We start from the raw sequence: 26876 nt of genomic DNA, 5'->3' as shown, positions 1-26876 counted from the left end.
GAAACTGTGGATGTGCGGTTCGATGAGACTAACGGCTCGCAAAGAGAGCACCTGACAAATGTGCTAGATGAAATTCCACCTAGTGAATCCATCAAGCTTATGGGAACTAGAGAAATCATACCGTCTGAAGTACAGCCTGAAGAGGAACTTATCATTTCTGCACCTAATCAACCTGAAGACAATGCTCATCCTGAAGGCAATCCTTCAAACGATGACAATGATTAGCAAGAGCAAAATCTTCATCCAGTTCATCCTCATGTTGCAAATGAAGTATAGATTGAGAAGATAATTGATAGCATCAATGCACCTGGTCCACTCACTCGTTCAAGGTCAACTCAGCTAGCAAATTTCTGTGGGCACTTTGCATTTGTCTCAATATCTGAACCAAAGAAAGTTGATGAAGCCTTCATGGAACCTGAATGGATTCAAGCTATGCAAGAAGAGCTTCAACAGTTCGACTTGAATAATGTATGGGAACTGGTCAAGCGTCCTGATCCTCGTAAACACAATATCATAGGCACTAAATGGATATATCGCAACAAGCAAGATGAGCATGGTCAAGTTGTCAGAAACAAGGCTTGTCTCGTTGCTCAAGGATACACTCAAGTTGAAGGAATTGACTTCGATGAAAAATTTTCTCCGGTGGCTAGGCTTGAAGCTATTCGCATACTGCTAGCCTATGCAAAATCATCATAATATCCTTCTGTATCAAATGGATGTGAAGAGTGCCTTTCTCAATGGCAAGATTGAAGAAGAAGTGTATGTTGCACAACCGCCTGGTTCTGAAGATCCAAAACATCTTGACATGCTTTACAAACTCAATAAGGCACTGTATGGCCTCAAACAAGCCCCTCGTGCTTGGTATGACACACTCAAAGACATCCTGAAGAGCAAAGGCTTCAAATGTAACATCCCAAATTTTCAATTTGGAATGTTATACATTAGATCATCATGCATATCATATTTTATTTTTGCATTTTGGTTGATCCTAAAAATTCTACGCAACTCAATGACCCACGGCGAGAGTTGGGGATTTCGTTATTTTCATATTTGAGTTTTCTCAAATTTTGAGAATAGGATCATTTGATTTTATTTATTTTATCATCAATTATTTCTATTACAAAAATATGAGAGAGGGAATAAAATGACTTTCCCAAAATAAAGAAATATTGAGAATTTAATAAAAAAAATCAAATAAGATTTTATTTCGGAGTTTTTCGGTGTTTTATTTGAATTTAGGGAAAAAGTGCGTTTTTCAAAATTGCATTTAGGGCCCAAATAAATGTTCACCTTGTGCGGCTTGATTTTAGAAGCCCGTGAAAATTTATTTCGGAATTTTTGGAGTCCGTTTAGTATTTCTTTTAATTTTTCTTCCGAGCGGAATAATTAAAAAAAACGAACCGACTTCGGGCCGTACCCGAGCGGGACACCGCCCGGGGGCAGCCTTTAAATAGCGCCGCCCTGAGCCGCCCCAGCCCATCAGCCCCGCCTCGATCCGCGCATGCCGCCGGAGCCGCCCCAGACGATCCCGCCGCCCGAGGTTCGTCGCGCCTCGTTTTCCGTGCCGAAAAAAAAGAGAAAAAAAATATTTGGCGTTCGTCGTTTTTCTTTTTCTCGGATTAAATCCGCGATTTCTCTGATCGCGATTCCTGATCCAATTTTCGTTTTAGTTTAACTTTTCACTCGTTTATCGGAATCAGGCGATTCAAGCACCTAGAGTTTCGTCTCGAAACCCTCTATCCGTTTAACCAACTTAAACAAGATTTTGATACTGTAAAATTTGCCCTAGATCCAGATTACTAGAACAAAGTTGTTTTCTTTCGCCGTTCGTCTTTCGTTGTTTCGTTCGATTTGATTCTTTTTGCCAATCGGAGTTCTTAAGTTGAACATTCTGGTTAGATCTCTTATTTGGGTTTTACCTGTACATTAGATGAGTACTTATTGTATGCTTGTTTGTTTGTCTGCGATAGAATACCCAGAGTGCGCCGCCTGTTACTTCGAATCGTTAGGTTTCGCGGATCATCAGCAAGGCAAGTAACACTTTGATCATACCTTTTCTACTACCCAGTTTTATTTCATTAGATCAATCCTCACACATTGCATGATTAGGATCTAATTAAATTGTGGGATGGGAAGTAGATGAGGTAGTACCTATTACCTGTTATTATCAAACCTTTGGGTGTTACTTCTACGTTTGCTTATTATGCCATGCTATGCTAGTAGACGTGGATTGGGTGAGTGAAGTCCATGACAGATGTGAGATTGTTAATTAGTGGTTTATCTAAGGTGGCAACTTAAACACACATCTGGGTGGATTGAGGCACCTAGGTATTCCAGGACTTGCCTATTTTCTTTTGGACCGCCACCCAGGCTCAAAGGGATCATGAGACTATTCATACTAGAAACTTCTGTGTGCAGCCACAAGCTATTATGGTCTCTAGCATAGTTGACTAAGTCGTGCGAACTCTTACAGTGGTAGACTAGTAGATGTAGGGGATGTAGGTGGTACGGTCTACCCGATCGTAAGGTGCTAGCGCTTCTGAAAGACTATGTCTCGGTCATCCGTCTTCTCAAACACCATGTAGTGCGAGAGACCAAATGGAGGCGATCGAGTCTTGTGGGGAAAAGTGCGCAAACGTCTGCAGAGTGTAATAAACTAATCATGGTTAGCCGTGTCCCCGGTTATGGACATCTTGAGTATCTAGTACTTGGATTTTCATGTGAATCTCAACATGTTACTCTAAATTAATTTTGTTGGGTTATGTTTAATGATGATGCTCAATTGGGATTGAGAATGATGTCAACCATTCTCAATGTTTAACAACCACGATGATAGTAATTAAATTTTATTCCTTTGAAGTAGGGAACAATTGGCTTTACGCAAAACTGTAACCATAGAGCTTTCCACCAGCCAAATATGCATATAGTATAGCTGTTTCATTCCATTACTCTCTATGTGTTACCTTGCGAGCATATTCCATGTGCTGACCCGTTTTCGGGCTGTAACATTAATGTTGTAGACTTTTCAAACGACGATTAAGGAGTTTTTAGGTCGTGGTTCTATACTCAGTGATGCCGTTGGAGTTGATGGACTCACTTATCTTCCAAGCCTTCCGATGTTATCATTATTAGATGGCGTTAAGTCATATTTATTGTAATAAGTTCTCTTTTGAGACACTCGATGTAATAAGTGTGTGATTGCTACTCTGCTATAAATCCTCCGAGTACTGTGTGGTGTCAACATTACTGATCGGATGACACCTGAGCACAGAGATTAGATTGTTTGAGGTCTGGTCACTACGGAGATGGTATTAGAGCACACGCTGACTGTAGGACACGACCACTAAGCACAAGACCTAGATCACTATTCACTCTCTCCTCTTCTGACCTCTCATCTTTTCTACTCTTTAGGATGGCGGATGCAAGGAACAAGTTCACACAACCGGATGAAGATACACCCTTTGGACGCCACTTGAAGGAAGTCACTAGATACCTGAATATAGGAGTACCAAGATTCACCGGAACCTACAACGCCACTTTACCTGAAGAAGAGCGCTGGGTGATTCAAGTTCAAGTTCCAGGAAGGACGTTCATGCCAGTCACTGAGCCCATAGAGTTTTCTTTTGATGCACCAACTTGGAGTCTAGGAAAGAGCATGGCAGCTCACATCGCCATGGGACACATTGGAGAAGTCTACCGCAAGGATCTCAAGGATACTATCTACCAGATTTGTGGGCGCTGAGATGAACACTGGGAGATGATCAGCACCAGGAAGGATAGATCAATCGCAGCTTTTATCCAGGAGCTAAACCAGCACATTCGACGACAGGAGAACCAGATGTGCGCCAACATGATAGACCTGAAGAAGGCAAAGACTAGAATCAAGGAACTGGAGGAAGAACTCAAGGCTACACGTGAAGATTATGAAGAGGAAATTGAAGTATTGGTGGAGAAGAATGACGACCTGATCAAGAAGATTGGAATATTTATGGGAGACCCTACGCCAGTAGATGAAGACGAAGAACCTCAGGAAATTAGCCCGAAAGACTACATCATCATCGACGGCACCGACTCAGAAGCAGATAGTAGCGATGATGACTATGTTGATGAAGCCGGAGCAGATATCATGGAGTCAACGACCGAAGAATATTTCTAGTAGACCACCTCATCAGTAGTAGTAGTAGTCCACCATGTTAATATAGTAGTCCAAGCACTTTTGCGATAGATAGATCGATTGTATGCCCTTGTTTGATTGAAGTGAATTATTTGCTTTTGCCTCATGTGCATATGGGTAATGTTTTCTCTTTAGACCCCCTCTATTCTTATATCTCATCTTTTCTAAACCCTCAGATGCCTCCGAGACGTGACCCCGGATTTGCCTTCCCACCGGAGCTCACCTAGTTGATCCAGCAGCAGAACACATTGATGCAGTTGCTAGTCCAAAATCAGAATCAGGGGAACAACAACAACCCACCACCACCTGTTGACCACTTAGCCCATTTTCTTAGGCTAAATCCGCTGGTGTTTTCCAGTAGCACCGAGCCGATAGTAGCAGATGATTGGCTCCGCAAGACAGCTAGGGAGTTGACCACAGCAGGATGCACAGGTGCGGAGAAGGTGAAGTTTGCCGCACATCAGCTAGAAGGACCCGCAGAATCATGGTGGGAGAATTTCACAACCACTTTCCCAGTAGACACTGTCACATGGGACCAGTTTCAGCAGGATTTTCGTACTTCACACGTTTCAGCAGGAGCTATGGCCATGCAGAAGCGTGAGTTTCGCAACTTGCGCCAAGGAGGAAGGACAGTTGGCCAGTATGTGGAGGAATTTAGTAAGCTAGCACGTTATGCCCCAGATGACGTCGCTATGGATGCAGCTAAGCAGGAGAAGTTTCTAGAAGGACTGAATGATGAGTTGAGCATGCAGTTGATGGTAGCCACCTTCAACAACTACCAGGAGTTGGTAGATCGTGCTCTTATGATTGAAGGGAAGCAACAGCAAATTGAGAATCACAAGAGGAAGTATGGTCAAGGGAAGTATAATTCAGGAGCTCAGCAAAAGCCACGTTTTACCCCTAGACCGGGAGGACATTTTCAGCATACCCATGGAGGAGGTAGCTCGCACAATAACAATGGCACCAAGAATGGTAATGGCAATGGAGGAAGCAACTGCCAGAACCGCACCAACCCCTCAACCCCAGCCAAGAAGGACCTAAGCCAAGTCAGTTGCTTTAAGTGTTCGAAGACAGGACATTATGCCAATGAATGTCCTGAATTACAAAATGGAAATAGCAATGGAAGTTCTGGGAAGAAGCCAAACCCTTTCAACGGGGGACAGGTGAACCACGTTAGCATGGAGGAGGTTGAAGCTCAGCCCGATGCAGTAATTGGTAAGTTTTTGGTTAAGTCATTTACTACACTCGTTCTCTTTGATACTGGTGCATCGCATTCATACATCTCAAGGGGATTTGTGGATAAGTATAACCTACCAACCCAAGCCCTTAGGTCACCCATGTTAGTAACCTTGCCCGGAGCAGAGTATGTGGCTAGTCTATGGTGTGATCTGTTACCATTAAGGATTGGTAACTACGTTTTTCCCTCAGACCTAATAGTATTGGAATCCCAAGGATTGGATGTGATATTAGGCATGGATTGGTTATCAAAGTATGAAGGGAATATTGAGTGTGCTAGTAAGTCAATTTTGCTTACCACCCCAGAAGGGAGAAGGATCAAGTATGTATCCCGACATGTGCCAAAGAGGACTCAAGTAAATTGCTTAACAAGAGTTGTGCATGAGGAAGTACCAGTGGTAAGGGATTTCCCTGATGTATTTCCAGAGGAGTTGCCAGGCATGCCACCGGATAGAGATATTGAGTTTTTGATTGAGCTATTGCCAGGCACAGGGCCAATATCAAACAGACCATATAGGATGCCAGCAAAGGATTTGGTGGAAATTAAGAAGCATATTAAAGAGTTACTGGATAAGGGATATATTCGCCCAAGTTCTTCGCCTTGGGGATCGCCAGTACTACTAGTGGAGAAGAAGGATGGATCGTTAAGGATGGTTGTTGATTATCGAGGATTGAATGAAGTAACGATCAAGAACAAGTACCCGCTACCAATGATCAATGATCTGTTTGATCGATTGCAAGGAGCTAAGGTATTTTCCAAGATCGATCTGCGATCAGGATACCACCAGTTGAAGATTCGAGAATAGGATATTCTGAAGACAGCTTTTACCACCAGGTATGGGTTGTATGAGTATACCGTTATGTCACTTGGTCTGACTAACGCACCTGCCTATTTTATGAACATGATGAACAAAGTGTTTATGGAGTTTTTGGATAAGTTTGTCGTAGTGTTCATTGATGATATCCTGGTTTATTCAAAGAATGAAGAGGAGCATAAGGAGCATTTGCGTTTGGTACTTGGAAAGCTCAGAGAACATCAATTATATGCCAAGTTTAGCAAATGTGAGTTTTGGTTGAAGGAAGTAGGATTCCTCGGACACGTTATATCAGGAGAAGGTATATCAGTAGATCCCGCTAAAGTTGAAACTGTGACCAAGTGGGAAGCCCCAACAATACTTGGAGAGATCCGGAGTTTTCTTGGACTCGCAGGATACTACCGGAGATTTATTGAGAATTTCTCAAAGATTGCGAAGCCTATGACTAAGTTGTTGAAGAAAGTTCATATGGATAGAGGAATGTGAGGCTAGTTTCCAGGAGTTGAAGAAACGTTTGGTTACCTCACCAGTGTTGATTTTGCCAGACCAGACCAAAGATTATGAGGTGTATTGTGATGCTTCACGTCGAGGACTTGGGGCGGTGCTTATGCAGGAAGGGAGAGTTGTTTCATATGCCTCAAGACAACTGAAGCCTCATGAGTTGAATTATGCCACGCATGATTTGGAGTTAGTAGTCGTAGTGCATGCTTTGAAAACATGGAGACATTTTCTCATTGGAAACCATTGTGAGGTGTACACGGATCATAAGAGTTTGAAGTACATTTTCACACAGAAGGAGTTAAATCTCAGACAAAGGAGATGGTTGGAGCTTATCAAGGATTATGATATGAAATTGCATTATCATCCTGGAAAGGCTAATGTAGTAGCAGACACATTAAGCCGTAAGAGCCATGTCAATACATTAATGACGGGAGAAATACCCAAGGAGTTAGCAGAAAATCTTCGTGAACTATGTTTAGAAATAGTTCCGAGAGGCTATGTAGCAGCAATGGAGATTCAGTCAAACTTGATGGATAAAATCAGGGAAGCTCAGAAAGCTGACAAAGAGATTGCTACTATAAAGGAGAAACTGAGCAAAGGAAAAGCTAAAGGATTTCGTGAGGATGAACACAACACCCTATGGTTTGAAGACCGCGTTTACGTGCCCAATTACCCGGAGATCAGGAAGTTGATTTTGCAAGAGGCACACGACTCACCATATTCAATTCACCTAGGAAATACCAAGATGTATCTGGATTTGAAGGATATTTTCTGGTGGACCGGAATGAAGAAGGATATAGCGGAGTATGTAGCAATTTGTGATGTATGTTAGAGCGTAAAGGCAGAGCATCAGAAGCCAGCATGATTGTTACAACCATTGCCGATACCCGAATGGAAGTGGGATAAGCTAGGCATGGATTTTATCACGGGATTGCCCAGGACTCGTTCAGGCTATGACTCGATTTGGGTTGTAGTTGATCGATTGACGAAAGTAGCTCATTTCATCCCAGTAAAGACCACTTATACCAGTGCTAAGTTGGCAAAGATATACATGACCAGGATCGTATGTCTACATGGAGTTCCAAGGAGTATCGTATCAGATAGAGGAACCCAGTTTACCTCAAAGTTCTCGAAGCAGTTGCATGAAACTTTGGGAACAAGGCTAGAATTCAGTACAGCTTTTCATCCACAGACAGATGGACAGACCGAGAGAGTCAATCAGATTTTGGAGGATATGCTGAGAGCTTGTGCGCTAGATTACGGATCTAGTTGGGACGATAATTTGCCATATGCAGAGTTCTCTTACAACAACAGTTACCAAACCAGTTTAAAGATGGCCCCTTTTGAAGCCTTGTACGGAAGGAGGTGCAGGACACCGTTGTCATGGGACGAAGTTGGAGACCGCCAGTTGTTTGGTCCTGACTTGATTAAAGAGTCTGAACAGAAGGTGAAGTTGATTCGCGATAGGCTCAAGGTAGCCCAGTCCAGACAGAAAAGTTATGCAGATTCTAAACGCAAGGAGACAGTTTACGAAGTCGGAGACAGAGCTTATCTTCGAGTATCTCCACTTCGGGGAACAAAGCGTTTTGGAGTTAAAGGGAAGTTAGCACCACGATTTGTAGGACCCTATCGAGTTTTGGAGCGTATGGGAGAAGTGGCCTACAAGTTGGAATTGCCCGAAGGATTGTCAGGAGTTCATGATGTGTACCACGTTTCTTAGTTAAAGAAGTGTCACGTGGAGATGGCTGACATACCGTTGAGAGACACAGTGCCTTTGGAAACTATTCAGTTGGATAACGATTCGACCTACAAGGAGAAACCAGTCAAGATTCTCGAGTTTGCCAGTCGAGTCACTCGCAGCAAGGTTATCAAGTTTTGCAAAGTTCAGTGGAGCCACCACATGGAGGATGAAGCCACCTGGGAACGAGAGGAAGATTTGCTCAAAGACCACCCTCACCTATTTTCTAGCCAACCCGAATCTGGAGGGCGAGATTCATCTTAAGGGGGGTAGGTTTGTAACATCCCAAATATTCAATTTGGAATGTTATACATTAGATCATCATGCATATCATATTTTATTTTTGCATTTTGGTTGATCCTAGAAATTCTACGCAACTCAATGACCCACGGAGAGAGTTGGGGATTTTGTTATTTTCATATTTGAGTTTTCTCAAATTTTGAGAATAGAATCATTTGATTTTATTTATTTTATCATCAATTATTTATATTACAAAAATATGAGAGAGGGAATAAAATGACTTTCCCAAAATAAAGAAATATTGAGGATTTAATAAAAAAATCAAATAAGATTTTATTTCGGAGTTTTTCGGTGTTTTATTTGAATTTAGGAAAAAAGTGCGTTTTTCAAAATTGCATTTAGGGCCCAAATAAATGTTCAACTTGTGCGGCTTGATTTTAGAAGCCCATGAAAATTTATTTCGGAATTTTTGGAGTCCATTTAGTATTTCTTTTATTTTTCTTCCGAGTGGAATAATTAAAAAAACAAACCGACTTCGGACCGTGCCCGAGCGGGACACCGCCCGGGGGCAGCCTTTAAATAGCGCCGCCCCGAGCCGCCCCAGCCCATCAGCCCTGCCTCGATCCGTGCGCACCGCCGGAGCCGCCGCCGCCGACGATCCCTCCGCCCGAGGTTCATCGCGCCTCGTTTTCCATGCCGAAAAAAAGAGAAAAAAATATTCGGCATTCGTCGTTTTTCTTTTTCTCGGATTAAATCCGCGATTTCTCTGATTGCGATTCCTGATCCGATTTTTGTTTTACTTTAACTTTTCGCTCGTTTATCGGAATCAGGCGATTCAAGCGCCTTGAGTTTCGTCTCGAAACCCTCTATCCGTTTAACCAACTTAAACAAGATTTTTCTACTGTAAAATTTTCCCTAGATCCAGATTACTAGAACGAAGTTGTTTTCTTTCACCGTTCATCTTTCGTTGTTTCGTTCGATTTGATTCTTTTTGCCAACCGGAGTTCTTAAGTTGAACATTCTTGTTAGATCTCTTATTTGGGTTTTACCTGTGCATTAGATGAGTACTTATTGTATGCTTGTTTGTTTGTCTACGATAGAATACCCGGAGTGCGCCGCCTGTTACTTCGAATCATTAGGTTTCGCGGATCATCAGCAAGGCAAGTAACACTTTGATCATACCTTTTCTACTACCCAGTTTTATTGCGTTATATCAATCCTCACACATTGCATGATTAGGATCTAATTAAATTGTGGGATGGGAAGTAGATGAGGTAGTACCTATTACCTGTTATTATCAAACCTTTGGGAGTTACTTCTACATTTGCTTATTATGCCATGCTATGCTAGTAGACGTGGATTGGGTGAGTGAAGTCCATGACAGATGTGAGATTGTTAATTAATGGTTTATCTAAGGTGGCAACTTAAACACACATCTGGGTGGATTGAGGCACCTAGGTATTCCAGGACTTGCCTGTTTTCTTTTGGACCGCCACCCAGGCTCAAAGGGATCATGAGACTATTCATACTAGAAACTTCTGTGTGCAGCCACAAGCTATTATGGGCTCTAGCATAGTTGACTAAGTCGTGCGAACTCTTACAGTGGTAGACTAGCAGATGTAGGGGATGTAGGTGGTACGGTCTACCCGATCGTAAGGTGCTAGCGCTTCTGAAAGACTATGTCTCGGTCATCCGTCTTCTCAAACACCATGTAGTGCGAGAGACCAAACGGAGGCGATCGAGTCTTGTGGGGAAAAGTGCGCAAACCTCTGCAGAGTGTAATAAACTAATCATGGTTAGCCGTGTCCCCGGTTATGGACATCTTGAGTATCTAGTACTTGGATTTTCATGTGAATCTCAACATGTTACTCTAAATTAATTTTGTTGGGTTATGTTTAATGATGATGCTTAATTGGGATTGAGAATGCTGTCAACCATTTTCAATGTTTAACAACCACCATGATAGTAATTAAATTTATTCCTTTGAAGTAGGGAAAATTGGCTTTATGCAAAACTGTAACCATAGAGCTTTCCACCAGCCAAATATGCATATAGTATAGCAGTTTCATTCCATTACTCTCTATGTGTTACCTTGCCAGCATATTCCATGTGCTGACCCGTTTTCGGGCTGCAACGTTAATGTTGCAGACTTTTCAGACGACGATTAAGGAGTTTTTAGGTCATGGTTCTATACTCAGTGATGCCGTTGGAGTTAATGGACTCACTTATCTTCCAAGCCTTCCGCTGTTATCGTTATTAGATGGCCTTAAGCCATATTTATTGTAATAAGTTCTCTTTTGAGACACTCTATGTAATAAGTGTGTGATTGCTACTCTGCTATAAATCCTCCGAGTACTGTGTGGTGTTAGCATTACTGATCCAGGGATGACACCGGAGCACAGAGATCAGACTGTTTGAGGTCTGGTCGCTACATCAAACCTGGTTCCCTGGATCCCACACTCTTCATGAAGACATATGATGGTGAATTGTTTGTGTGCCAAATATATGTGGATGACATTATCTTCGGCTGCACTAATAAAAAATACAGTGATGAGTTTGGACACATGAAGCAAGAGCAATATCAGATGTCCATGATGGGTGAGCTGAAGTTCTTCCTTGGTCTTCAAATATGGCAGCAACGCAACGGCATCTTCATATCTCAAGAGAAATACCTCAAATATTGCCTGAAGAAGTTTGGAATGCAAGACTGCAAAGGTTATACGACGCCAATGCCAACCAAAAGTCATCTGGGTCCTGAAGCCAATGGTAAAGAGTTCGATCAAAAGGTATACCGCTCCATGATTGGTTCTTTGCTTTATTTATGTGCATCTAGGCTAGATATTATTCTTAGTGTTTGCATGTGTGCTCGATTACAAGCGGCACCAAAGGAATCACATCACTTAGCTGTGAAGCGAATTCTTCGATATTTGGCTTACACCCTAACATTAGGATTATGGTATCCAAAGGGCTCAGAGTTTGATCTAGTTGGATTCTTGGATGCTGATTATGCTGGTGACAAGGTGGATCGCAAGTCTACATCAGGCACATGTCACTTTTTGGGACGATCACTTGTTTGTTGGTCTTAAAGAAGTAGAACTATGTATCTCCCTCCACTGCTGAATCTGAATACATTGCTGCTGGATCTTGCTGTGCTCAGCTTTTATGGATGAAGCAAACACTCAAATACTATGGCATTCATCTGAAGCAAGTACCACTCTACTGCGACAATGAAAGCGCCATCAAGATTGCCAACAACCCAGTTCAGCACTCGAAGACAAAGCACATTCAGATCCGTCATCACTTTCTCAGAGATCATGTCATGAAGGAAGATATTGATATCATTCACGTCAACACTAAAGAGCAACTGGCAGATATCTTCGCAAAGCCCTTGGATGAGAAAAGGTTTTGCAAGTTGCGGTGTGAGCTAAATATCTTGGAATCCTCAAATGTTCTGTGATCAGGCACACATCCTAACACTTATGCATGTTGATGACTTAGATGTGCAACACACGAAGTAACATATATCTTCAATTAATGAAGACTTACACTCTAAGTGTGAATACATTAACGCGGAATTTGACTTCGGAGCGCCACAATAATTGTGCGCCGTGTCTGGGTCTAATACTTACTATACGGTGGGTAACGCCACCACCAAATTCTTCCGTTTGAAGTGTTTGTTTCATGGCGTTACTTTTGCTATGTCTTCGCATTTGGTTTGTCTTCAAATTTCAACATGTCCTCATGTTTATCTTCACTATGTTGATTTGGTTGTATTCTGATATATACATATATTAGTGTTCTGTCCTCTACAACATTCACTTATAGCTATGTCTTCTCGTTTGAATCTTTTGAACTAAATGAATGTGATTGGACCCTAACCTCTCTATGCTTTCTGCCTCAAACTCTATCCATCCAAATCATATGCATTCTATTGAAACTGTCGAATGTCTTCTCTGCGTCTTTGTCAGCAGAAGACACAGAGACAAACATTAAATCTGATTTAAATTCTCAATCCTTTTTGCCTGAAACCCGGAGAAGCGGGAAAGACCACCCGACAATCCAGGCGTGCGTGGGAACATGGAACAACTTCCAATGTGTTGCATGTTTGCCACGTGTCCTTCAGATGTGAATCGCCAGGGGCACCTGCGTAATAATGCTATGTCGTCCCTGTCCTTATAAATACACACCTCCCCCAGTCATTATCTCCTCTTCCACTTCTCCTTCTCGCAAAAACCGTAGCGCCACCGCTAGCCCTCGACGACGCCGGCGATGAAGCGCTTAGCACGGAAGATCGAACTACTCGGCCTCATCTTCTACTCTGTCTAGCAGTTCCTCAAGTGGTAAATGAAAGCTCTTTTTACAGTCCTTTTGATCCGATAGATTCATCCTTCTCAACCACAAGTGGTTTCTGTCCCAACAAATTGAATCTATCCTATTCTGCATCTCATAACATGCCTAGTATGTTCACTGATGCTTCACAAAGTAGTTAGATTCCTCACTTGTACTTATTCTTGGATTCGTACAAATCTAGAACCAACTCTCAACATATGAGTGAATGTCCTCGCACTATGAGGTCAATGTATTCTAAACTGATTTATCTTCAAAATCTTCTGAGAATGCATATCACCTCTTCCCCTTCCCTCGCATCTCTAATGCTGTCACAGGTACATGTCCGTGGGAGAATCCCTTGGTTCTCATAGTCTGCATTCATTTGCAGAGTTCTTACAACATCACATCAATTCTCCTGAAGCTAATTCCTGTCTGACCAGCAGAAGGAAGCCTCTGCAAGTTCTGAAGCCATTCAGTCTGAACTTCATGGCGACAGAAAAATCAGTCAGGAACGGCGGCAGACAGCACCGTGAACACACTACTAAGGACCTGCCACCGGATCTCTATGAGCTATACAAGTCAGATTCAGAAGAGACCTATGGAGAACGCAAGAACCGAATCCAATGGATTCGAAGACATTGGGCAGAGGAATGGTTCAAGTACAAATTTGTCACTGACGAATATGCTGAAAAGAATGCCATCAAGGGCCCTTGGGGAGATATTATATACAAAAGTCTTCAGCCCAAGTCGAAGTCCGAAGCTATTGCTCAAGGCTTCTACCCTTGCATGATCCGTGGACCTCAGCCGGATAATGCCGACCCATCCTCTCTGTTATGGTGTCGTGAAGACAATCTCTTTAGGTGCAACTTCCAGTTTGCCAAAACTTCTGCCAAAGAGAACAAGAAGTCGCTTGGGTTAGACTTCAACCCCGGCCCTCTGCTCCTCGTGCCGATGGCACATGCGATGTTGAACCCAATATTGTTGGGCCCTTCTACAACCTTGAAGGTCTCATCACTCACATTCTGCTGGGCCCTTGTTCAAGGGGCAGCCGTGGATCACTCTGCAGATGACGCTGATTCTGACGAAGCGCCTGCACCATCGAAGCCTGTGAAGCAAAAGAAACCAAAGGCTTCAAAGCCCTCCTCTGCACCAAAAGTTTTGCGGGCGAAGCCTCTGGCCACTGCACCTCCTGAAGCCAGTGTGAAGTCTGAAGATCTCTCTCGCATCTCCAAGTCTGACAAGATGAAGAAGCCCATGCAACCAACTGGTCAAGCATTGACCCCTACTGCCGTTCTGAGGAATGAGAACGAAGCCATTGATCTGTCTAGCACCGACGATCTTGGCGATGATGCTCTTGAGCTGCTTATAAAGATCAAGCAAGAGGCGTAGATCTTCAATGATCTTCCCCTCTTTGATGTGGAGATCCTGTACAAGTTCATTGATGAGTGGTTCGACAGCCCAGACCTTAGTTTTGATGATCTTCAACTCTGAATTGGCCCCAGCGTCTCCTTCCATGGAGCCATTGCTCCTGAGCTGGCTCTTGCACAGAGAATTGTTGAGCTGAAGCACAAGATTGACTATGAAAAGGCTCAGTTCAAGAAGCACATGGCCAAGCTCAACGTGGAAGACGTCCAAAACTTCAAGGTCATGTTGCATGATCTCAAGGAGGCGTTCCACAAGAAACGTGAAGAAGCTAAAGGTTCTCAAGAGCGCATGAAACACCTGGCTGCCAAATGTGTTCAAGGCTACAATGAAGCTGAAAAGCACAAGGCTCTGGGGCGACCTGGCATCGACCCCAGAATGGCTGCCGAGAAGAAGAAGAAGCCTGATGTGGCCCAACTTGAAGTATTAAGACAGGAAGAACCTCACATTGTCTTTCGTGCCAGTATTACAGGCTCGAAGCCTAAGGTCCCCACAGTGGCTTTGGAGCTCAAGAAAACAAGGGCAGCTGAAGCCTAAGCCCGCAAGAGCAAGAGCAAGCACACCACTAACGACGCTCCCACGGTGAAAAAGAGAAAGACAAAGAAGAAAGATTGGACTGCTCCCACAGAGCCCCTTGTTGTCGAGCCGATCTCAGTGGCTCATCCTGCGTCTGAACATAGTGAGCGCCAATTGATAGTTCATGAGCCTGCTTCCACAGAGGCTCCTGAAGCTGAAGACATTCCAGCTGTTGACCCCATCGCAGCTGAAGACATTGGTCATCAAGACAATGTTGAAGATGATGATGTCCTTCCTCAGATTGAACATAATGTGGTATCATCGCCTGTTCTCACGAACATCAAACTCATCAGCATTGGTCGTCCATTGACGCCAATTGCTCAGGATGACTCATGGGCTAATCACCCACAAGAATCCCCCCGTCAAGAAGAATCACCAAGTACTCCCCCACCTCAAGTCACCACTTTGGTGCTTGAAGACAATGACTTTGTGGCCCAACCAACTCCATCTTCACAAGTGTCGCCAGCATTGCACAGGCTTCGCAAAGGACCAAGGCCACAAGTCACTCTGTCAAGTGTTCCAGAAGGAGAAGAGCGCCAATCCATTTCACGCCAAGTCTTTCCTGAAGCCTCTCCTACTGCGAACATACCCGAGTTTGAAGCCAAAGCGGCTAAAGATATTCCGGCTGCATCAGCCAATGAACAAGAAGAGCCAAGACATTAAGAAGAACGTGTTGCTACACCCCCAACCAACCCTGAAGTCAATACCACTGCCACTGCTCCTGTACCACCTCCACGGCCACACACCCTTGAGCAAGCATTCTATCAAGGCCAACTCACCACCGTCCGCTGGCCCATTCTGGTTCCTCCACCTGCTGCCGGTCCGCAATTTGACTATCATGTGGAGCACAGGCCTCAGGTCCAGAAGCCATAGTCAAGGCTGCTAAGGTTTCCAGGTACCGCAACTCACCAGGATCGTTTAATCTGAATGGCTTCAAGGCACACAACACATTCTTTGACAGTGCCAAGAACCCCTACACAAGGCCAAGAATCTCATTAGATCGATTCTGGAGTTATCAGCAGCGCAGTTACTATTCCTGCATCTTATACAATCAGGGGCGCATTTTCCCTCATATGCGTCTAGACTATGAAGCCATGGCTGGTCTGCCCTGCCTAGAAGAAGCCCTTGACTGCTTCACAGATGCTGGCCTCCTACAGTTTGTGACTGCCAAAGAACATTGGAATGAAGAGCTTCTGCTACAACTTTATGCTACCCTCCATATTCGCGGCTACAACAGGGATCCGAAGACTTGGATCCTTGAGTGGATGACAGCCGATGTACACCATGAAGCTAAAGCCCAAGACATCATTGAGCTTACTGCCCTGCCCACTCCTGGCGAACATTATGAATCAGGTTGTCAGCTGCACCAAAATGCTTTGGAGAGCATCTTCCAGAAGCCAGAGCCAAACATGAGCCAAATGCTGAGCATGATGAAGCCAGTGCCACAAGACGCTGACTATCCTAAGGAGTTCTTTGTTGAAGACCTAGAGTATCTACCCTGCACTATTTATCATATTATCACGCGAACTCTCTGGCCGGTCAAAGGACATTCTCTTGCAGCGAAGCTTGAAGGAGCAATGAAGACATTGGTTTTCTATATCTTCAATGGCATCAGCTTCAATGCTCAAGACTTCTTCATCACACAATTGGCTGCATCTGGCTCCGATATCTTTGGTCTGAAGTTCTATGCTCCATGGGTAATGTGCCTCATCAAGCTTCACTCTGCTATCAACTATCAGCCGTCTGCACGCAATCATCTTATATTCTTGCCAGAGGTTGATCTGTTTGTCGAAGTCATTTACCCAGAGCCTGCAAAGGAGCCAATTTATCTTCACAATGTCGATCATCAAAGCTTCACCCAGCCCATTGAAGGAGTTCAGGTCGTTTCTCGTGTTTATCCCTTGGCTGGCAATACACGTGCCCCTCGCACCCAAACTGAAGCCACTGAAAGCACCATTGCTCAAAGGCCTCGGAAGCGATCTCGTGTTCTCAATGACCGAGAGCTTCTCGTCGCTCTACATCAAAAACAGGACAAGCATCATGACTGGCTTAAGCGTCAGATGCAAAGCCTCTTGGTGGAAGTAAATCGCATTCGCATTCTTGCCACCAAGAATGCCTTTGTTACACTTGAAACATGTCGGAGGTCATGGAAGAGTTTGACATTGCGTAGTGCTGAAGCTGATCTTCAAGACGATGGCTTCACAAAGAGATTCAAGTTTGACTCAACTCCTCCAAGGAATGCTCACTTGCGTCGGACTCCCTCACTCGAAGACTCTGACTATTCCTCCTCAGCTGCAACGGTGAATGCCACAGTCATAGATGATCGATATGATGCTACTTCACCACCTCCAACTTCAGCGTGTGTCGACACTGCACAAAGTTCTTCTGCACTACCAAACCTCAACGACGACCCTGCTGCTTCGCCTACTCCTCATGGGAACGAGTAGAAGCTCTATGTCTTTAAACCTTTTTGGTCATTACTGACAAAAGGGGGAGAAGCATATGAGTCGATAGTCTTCAAGCGGGTCCATATGGGTGGTTGCTATATGATACGTCTTCAACGTATCTATAATTTTTGATTGTTCCATGCTATTATATTATCAACCTTGGATGTTTTATATGCATTTATATGCTATTTTATGTGATTTTTGGGACTAACCTATTAACCCAGAGCCCAGTGCCAGTTTCTGTTTTTTTGCCTATTTTAGGGTTTCGAAGAAAAGGAAAATCAAACGGAGTCCAATTGACCTGAAACTTCACGGAACTTATTTTTGGATCAGAAGAAGCCCAGAAGACTTGGAGTCCATGTAAGGGAAGCTTCAAGGAGGCCATGAGGTAGGGGGGCGCCCCTCCACCCTCATGGGCCCCTCGTGGCCCCCCTGACGTACTTCTTCCGCCTATATATCTCCATATACCCTAAAAACATCCGGGAGCACAATAGATCGGGAGTTCCGCCGCCAGAAGCCTCCGTAGCCACCGAAAGCAAATCTAGACCCGTTCCGGCACCCTACCGGAGGGGGCAATCTTTCTCCGGTGGCCATCTTCATCATCCCGGTGCTCTCCATGATGAGGAGGGAGTAGTTCTCCCTCGAGGCTGAGGGTATGTACTAGTAGCTATGTGTTTGATCTCTCTCTCTCTCTCTCTCGTGTTCTTGAGGTGATACGATCTTGATGTATTGCGAGCTTTGCTATTATAGTTGGATCTTATGATGTTTTCTCCCCCTCTACCCTCTTGTAATGAATTGAGTTTCCCCTTTGAAGTTATCTTATCGGATTGAGTCTTTAAAGATTTGAGAACACTTAATGTATGTCTTGTCGTGCGTATCTATGGTGACAATGGGATATCACATGATTCACTTGATGTATGTTTTGGTGATCAACTTGCGGGTTCCGCCCATGAACCTATGCATAGGGGTTGGCACACGTTTTCGTCGTGATTTTCCGGTAGGAACTTTGGGGCACTCTTTGAGGTTCTATGTGTTGTTTGAATAGATGAATCTGAGATTGTGTGATGCATATCGTATAATCATACCCACGGATACTTGAGTTGACATTGGAGTATCTAGGTGACATTAGGGTTTTGGTTGATTTGTGTCTTAAGGTGTTATTCTAGTACGAACTCTAGGGCTGTTTGTATAGGAATAGCCCAACGGATTGATTTGAAAGAATAACTTTGAGGTGGTTTCGTACCCTATCATAATCTCTTCGTTTGTTCTCCACTATTAGTGACTTTCGAGTGACTCTTTGTTGCATGTTGACGGATAGTTATGTGATCCAATTATGTTATTATTGTTGAGGGAACTTGCACTAGTGAAAGTATGAACCCTAGGCCTTGTTTCAACGCATTGCAATACCATTTACGCTCACTTTTATCATTAGTTACCTTGCTGTTTTTATATCTTCAGATTACAAATACCTTTATCCACTATCCATATACCACTTGTATCACCATCTCTTCGCCGAACTAGTGCACCTATACAAGTTACCATTGTATTGGGTGTGTTGAGGACACAAGAGACTATTTGTTATTTGGTTGCAGGGTTGCTTGAGAGAGACCATCTTCATCTAACGCCTCCTACGGATTGATAAACCTTAGGTCATCCACTTAAGGGAAATTTGCTACTTTCCTACAACCTCTGCAGTTGGAGGCCCAACAACGTCTACAAGAAGAAGGTTGTCTAGTAGACATCAAGCTCTTTTCTGGCGCCGTTGCCAGGGAGGTGAGTGCTTGAAGGTATATCTTTAGATCTTGCAATCGAGTCTTTTAGTTTGTTGTTTTATCACTAGTTTAGTTTATAAAAGAAAACTACAGAAAAATGGAATTGAGTTTTTCTCATACGCTTCATCTTTCTAATATCTTTCGTGAGTATGATGGAAAGGAAAATTATGCCAAAGTGTTAGAAGAAGAATGCATTAAAATGTTTGGCACTAAATCTTTGAATGATGAGCATGATTGCAATGTTGTTAGTATGAACTCCTTGAATATCCATAGTACTAATCATGATTGCACTAGTTATGATGAAAATGTCTCCTATAAACATGTCAATTTTTGTGGAGTGCATTGGGTTTGCAAGTATACACCAAATAGGGAAGATAGATATTGGAAGAGGCATAAGTATTTAGAAACTAAATTGTTGCAAGAAAGTCTTGATGATTGTGCTGAAAAATTCAATATTTTTCGCACCCCTTGTGAACTTTGCAATGAACATGGTCATTTAAATCTCCAATGCAAATTGTTTCATGACTGAATCGTATCCAAAAATTGTGATAATTTGATTACCCTTGAGCATCATAAATAGCTTAGTCTTATTTTGGGGTATGAGGAAATGAAACGTATAACTGAGGGTATTCCAAAGTTTAATCTTGATAGTTTTCTTGATTTTGATCTAGAGAAAATTTATATGTATTGTGCGGTGAATTGTATTGAAAATCCTTATATTGCCAACTACATAAAGAAAAGAAAACAAATAGAAGATGAAGATAATATTAATGAAAGGGAAGAGACTTCCCAATACCCTCCTATTATTTCTTATGATGAATCAGGTAACGAGAAGGAGCCTCCTATTCAACCAATCTCATTAATAAGGAGCTCCAAAAAGATGATTGAACCCACACATGATGTGGTGAAGAAGAAGAAAAGAAAAAGGAAGAGAGGTAAAAAGATATCTCTCCCAAATAATGCTGCTCCTATTACTATTGTGCCTCATGAAAATATAATTGTGGAAGATAATGATACTTCTTATGATCTTGAAAATATTTTTGGCACATTCTTGGAAGAATATGATAATTGCTATACTATTAGTGCTATCCATACTATTAATGATGAGAGTGATTATGCTTATGATATGAAAAGGCCCAAGCTTGGGGATGCTATGTTTGATGAATATGATGTTTTTGAGAATATATTTGCTGTAATTAATGTTTGTACCAAGCTTGGGGATGCTACATTTAATGAAGATGATATTTTTAGTCTCCCAAGTTTTGATATGCAAATTTATAATGATGATAGCATGCCTCCTACCTATGATGATTATTGTGATGATACATATGCTATAAAAAGTAGTGATGATTATATTTATAAAACTTGTCATGATTATGGTTACCCTTTTATGAACATTACTCTTTTAATGTGGAAACAATTTATAGTATTCAAGTCTCTTAAGACACCCCCACTATTCCGAATGAGAAGAATTTTGCTTATGTGGAGAGTAATAAAAATTCTATGCTTGTAGATCATAAAAAGAATGCTTTAGGTGCTGGTTATATTGTTGAATTCATTCATGATGCTACTGAAAATTATTATGAGTGAGGAATATACGCTTGCAGGAATTGCAATAATATCAAGTTTCCTCTCTATGTGCTTAAAGTTTTGAAGTTATGCTTGTTTTGCCTTCCTATGCTAGTGGATTATTGTTCCCATAAGTTGTTTGCTCACAAAATCCCTATGCATAGGAAGTGGTTTAGAATTAAATGTTCTATTCATATTCTTCATGATGCGCTCTTTATGTTACAATTCTTATCTTTTATGTGAGCATCGTTGAAATCATCATGCCTAGCTAGGGCGTTAAACGATAGCGCTTGTTGGGAGGCAACCCAATTTAATATTTGTTACTCGCTTTTTGCTCATGTTTAGTAATAAATAATTTATCTAGCCTATGTTTAGATGTGGTTTTATGTGTTTAATTAGTTTTTGTGTCAAGTAGAACCTTTGGGAAGACTTGGGTGAAGTCTTTATGATTATGATGTAAAAAACAGAAACTTTAGTGCTCACGAGAATTGCTGCCATTTTTATTTTGAGAGTGCTATTTAGTTAATTATTTTTTCAGATGATTAATAGATAAATTCCTCAGGTCCAGAAATTTATTTGAGAATTTTATGAGTTCCATAAGTATACGTTTGATCTAGATTTCTATAGACTGTTCTGTTTTTGACAGATTATGTTTTTCGTGTGTTGTTTGCTCATTTTGATGAACCTATGGCTAGTAAAAGAGTTTATAAACCATAGAGAAGTTGAAATACAGTAGGTTTAACGCCAATATAAATCAGGAATTCGTTCATTACTGTACCTTGAAGTGGTGTTTTGTTTTCTTTCGCTAATGGAGCTTACGAGTTTTCTGTTAAGTTTTGTGTTGTGAAGTTTTCAAGTTTTGGGTAAGGATTTGATGGATTATGGAATAAGGAGTGGCAAGAGCCTAAGCTTGGGGATGCGCAAGGCACCCCAAGGTAATATTCAAGGACAACCAAGAGCCTAAGCTTGGGGATGCCCCGGAAGGCATCCCCTCGTTCGTCTTCGTTCATCGGTAACTTTACTTGGAGCTATATTTTTATTCGCCACATGATATGTGTTTTGCTTGGAGCATCATTTCATTTTCTTTTGCTTTGCTTGCTGTTTGAATAAAATACCAAGATATGAAATTATTAAATGTTAGAGAGTCTTCACATAGTTGCATAATTATTCGACTACTCATTGATATTCACTTATATCTTTTGGAGTAGTTTGTTGTTGCTCTAGTGCTTCACTTATATCTTTTTAGAGCATGGTGGTAGTTTTATTTTGAAGAAATTAATGAACTCTCATGCTTCACTTATATCATTTTGAGAGTCTTTAGAACAGCATGGTAGTTTTCTTTGGTTATGAAACTAGTCCTAATATGATGGGCATCCAAGAGGGATATAATAAAAAAAATCATATAAAGTGCATTGAATAGTAAGAGAAGTTTGATACTTGATGATTGTTTTGAGATATGAAGATGGTGATATTAGATTCATGCTAGTTGAGTAGTTGTGAATTTGAGAAATACTTGTGTTGAAGTTTGTGATTCCCGTAGCATGCATGTATGGTGAACCGTTATGTGACGAAGTCGGAGCATGATTTATTTATTGATTGTCTTCCTTATGACTGGCAGTCGGGGACGAGCGATGGTCTTTTCCTACCAATCTATCCCCCTAGGAGCATGCACATAGTACTTTGTTTCGGTAACTAATAGATTTTTGCAATAAGTATGTGAGTTCTTTATGACTAATGTTGAGTCCATGGATTATACGCACTCTCATCCTTCCACCATTGCTAGCCTCTCTAGTACCGCGCAACTTTCGCCGGAACCATAAAACCTTCCTCAAAACAGCCACCATACCTACCTATTATGGCATTTCCATAGCCATTCCAAGATATATTGCCATGCAACTTTCCACCGTTTCATTTATTATGACACGCTTCATCATTGTCATAGTGCTATGCATGATCATGTAGTTGACATTGTATTTGTGGCAAGGCCACAGTTCATAATTCTTTCATACATGTCACTCATGCATCATTGCACATCCTGGTACACCGTCGGAGGCATTCATATAGAGTCATATCTTGTTCTAAGTATTGAGTTGTAAGTAAATAAAAGTGTGATGATCATCATTATTAGAGCATTGTCCCAGTGAGGAAAGGATGATGGAGACTATGATTCCCCCACAAGTCGGGATGAGACTCCGGACGAAAATAAATAAATAAATAAATAAATAAAAGAGGCCAAAGAAGCCCAAATAAAAAAAAGAGAAAAGAGGACATAAAAAAAGAAGGCCCAAATAAAAAAATAAAAATATAAAAAAATGAGAGAAAAAGAGAGAAGGGGCAATGCTACTATCCTTTTACCACACTTGTGCTTCAAAGTAGCACCATGATCTTCATGATAGAGAGTCTCCTATGTTGTCACTTTCATATACTAGTGGGAATCTTTCATTATAGAACTTTGCTTGTATATTCCAATGATGGGCTTCCTCAAAATGCCCTAGGTCTTCGTGAGCAAGCGAGTTGGATGCACACCCACTAGTTTCTTTTGTTGAGCTTTCATACACTTATAGCTCTAGTGCATCCGTTGCATGGCAATCCCTACTCACTCACATTGATATCTGTTAATGGGCATCTCCATAGCCCGTTGATACGCCCAATTGATGTGAGACTATCTTCTCCTTTTTGTCTTCTCCACAACCACCATTCTATTCCGCCTATAGTGCTATGTCCATGGCTCATGCTCATGTATTGTGTGAAAATTGAAAAAGTTTGAGAACATCAAAAGTATGAAACAATTGCTTGGCTTGTCATCGGGGTTGTGCATGATTTAAATATTTTATGTGGTGAAGAAGGAGCATGGCCAGACTATATGATTTTCTAGGGATAGCTTTCTTTGGCCATGTTATTTTGAGAAGACATAATTGCTTAGTTAGTATGCTTGAAGTATTATTATTTTTATGTCAATATTAAAATTTTGTCTTGAATCTTATGGATCTGAACATTCTTGCCACAATAAAGAGAACTACATGGATAAATATGTTAGGTAGTATTCCACATCAAAAATTCTGTTTTTATCATTTACCTACTCGAGGACGAGCAGGAATTAAGCTTGGGGATGCTGATACGTCTCCAACGTATCTATAATTTTTGATTGTTCCATGCTATTATATTATCAACCTTGGATGTTTTATATGCATTTATATGCTATTTTAAATGATTTTTGGGACTAACCTATTAACCCAGAGCCCAGTGCCAGTTTCTGTTTTTTTTGCCTATTTTAGGGTTTCGAAGAAAAGGAAAATCAAACGGAGTCCAATTGACCTAAAACTTCACGGAACTTATTTTTGGATCAGAAGAATCCCAAAAGACTTGGAGTCCATGTTAGGGATGCTTCGAGGAGGCCATGAGGTAGGGGGGGGCGCCCACCCACCTAGGGCGCGCCCTCCACCCTCGTGGGCCCCTCGTGGCCCCGCTGATGTACATCTTCCGCCTATATATCTCCATATACCCTAAAAACATCCGGGAGCACAAAAGATCGGGAGTTCTGCCGCCAGAAGCCTCCGTAGCGACCGAAAGCCAATCTAGACCCATTTCAGCACCCTACCAGAGGGGGCAATCTTTCTTCGGTGGCCATCTTCATCATCGCGGTGCTCTCCATGACGAGGAGGGAGTAGTTCTCCCTAGGGGCTGAGGGTATGTACCAGTAGCTATGTGTTTTATCTCTCTCTCTCTCTCTCGTGTTCTTGAGGTGATACGATCTTGATGTATCGCAATCTTTGCTATTATAGTTGTATCTTATGATGTTTTCTCCCCCTCTACTCTCTTGTAATGAATTGAGTTTCCCCTTTGAAGTTATCTTATCGGATTGAGTCTTTAAAGATTTGAGAACACTTGATGTATGTCTTGCCGTTCGTATCTGTGGTGACAATGGGATATCACGTGATTCACTTGATGTATGTTTTGGTGATCAACTTGCGGGTTCCGCCCATGAACCTATGCATAGGGGTTGGCACACGTTTTCATCATGATTCTCCGGTAGGAACTTTGGGGCACTCTTTGAGGTTCTATGTGTTGGTTGAATAGATGAATCTGAGATTGTGTGATGCATATCGTATAATCATACCCACAGATACGTGAGGTGACATTGTAGTATCTAGGTGACATTAGGGTTTTGGTTGATTTGTGTCTTAAGGTGTTATTCTAGTACGAACTCTAGGGCTGTTTGTGACACTTATAGGAATAGCCCAACGGATTGATTGGAAAGAATAACTTTTAGGTGGTTTTGTACCCTACCATAATCTCTTCGTTTGTTCTCCGCTATTAGTGACTTTGGAGTGACTCTTTGTTGCATGTTGAGGGATAGTTATGTGATCCAATTATGTTATTATTGTTGAGGTAACTTGCACTAGTGAAAGTATGAAACCTAGGCCTTGTTTCAACGCATTGCAATACCGTTTATGCTCACTTTTATCATTAGTTACCTTGCTGTTTTTATATTTTCAGATTACAAATACCTTTATCCACTATCCATATACCACTTGTATCACCATCTCTTCGCCAAACTAGTGCACCTATCCAAGTTACCATTGTATTGGGTGTGTTGGGTACACAAGAGACTCTTTGTTATTTGGTTGCAGGGTTGCTTGAGAGAGACCATCTTCATCCTATGCCTCCTAAGGATTGATAAACCTTAGGTCATCCACTTGAGGGAAATTTGCTACTGCCCTACAAACCTCTGCACTTGGAGGCCCAACAACGTCTACAAGAAGAAGGTTGTGTAGTAGACATCACTATACTTTTTGCTACATTTGCCAAGTGCTTACAACTCTCACTTTTGATACACTTGGTTCTTTGAGTTGTTACACTTAAACTTGATGGCCGTCTGCTACTTGTTTGCTATTCTGTGATGCGATGATAAATTCCGCATGTGCGATGATAATCCCACACGAAGTCATTTCGCAGACGTCCATTTTTCATTATGCATGTCATTATCTTCGTTATATCCTTTCATGCATGATGAATTGTCTTCATAAGTAGAAGAGGAGCTCCGCAAGTACAACGTGCCATGTGCATTTGCATTCAAAAGCAAAATACTTATATGCACATCTTCAGGGGGAGCCTTTCTGCTACTTACGAAGACAATACCTAAATCCTTTATAATTTCACATACTTTTATCCATGTTGAAAACTTCAACCAGTTTGTCATCAATCACCAAAAAGGGGGAGATTGTAAGTGCATCTAGTGCCACCCCTAGTTGGTTTTGGAGTATTGACGACAAACCTGGTTGAGGGGCTAATGTGTTTGTGAGAATTGCAGGATAACATAGGTAGTAGTCCCTCATTGATTCGGTTTACCTACCGGAGACGACCCCTAAAAATGTATGAAGACATTGAAGACACAGGTGGTATGTGAAGATATTCACATTAAAGACTATGACACGAGAAGACATCGCGTGAAGACTATGGAGCGGGAAGACTTAGTTGTTTCATTGTTTCCTTTTCTTCTTTGTTGAGTCATAGGAACCACCGTACTTTTAAGTGGGGTCCCAGTGAACAAAGTCAGAGTGACTAAAGTGATGCTTAACCAAAATCCTATGTCTTCGAGTGAAGACAATGAGAGCAAATCTTATTCAGAGCTGGATGAGTCAGCTTTATTTGTAGCCCAAGTAATGTTGCCGCGTGTGTTTGAAATTTGACCATTGGAACACGTGTCAGTTCCTTAGTGACCCAGGGTCATTTCGGACAAATCAGGTTGGGTTGCCTAGTGGCTATAAATAGCCCACCCCCTACACCATAAATTGGTGGCTGCTCAGAGTTAGTGCACGGCTTTTGTCGTTTGAGAGCAACCCACCTCCGAAGCCTTTGAGAGAGAAATCCTTGCGAGGACAAAGCCCTAAACACCCAGAGCCAAAGAGAGTTAGGCATCACTGAAGTCTCCCTTTCTGTGTGATCTGAAGACTTGTTACACTTGAGGACTGTGAATCCTCCAGCCGGTTAGGCATCGCGTTTTGAGCATCCAAGAGTCATTGTGGATCGCCGGTGAACAAAGTCTGTGAAGGTTTG

The sequence above is a fragment of the Triticum aestivum genome, chromosome 1A (genome assembly GCF_018294505.1).
Source record: "Triticum aestivum cultivar Chinese Spring chromosome 1A, IWGSC CS RefSeq v2.1, whole genome shotgun sequence".
NCBI lineage: Eukaryota > Viridiplantae > Streptophyta > Magnoliopsida > Poales > Poaceae > Triticum > Triticum aestivum.
Note: the sequence above shows the minus strand (reverse complement) of the source record.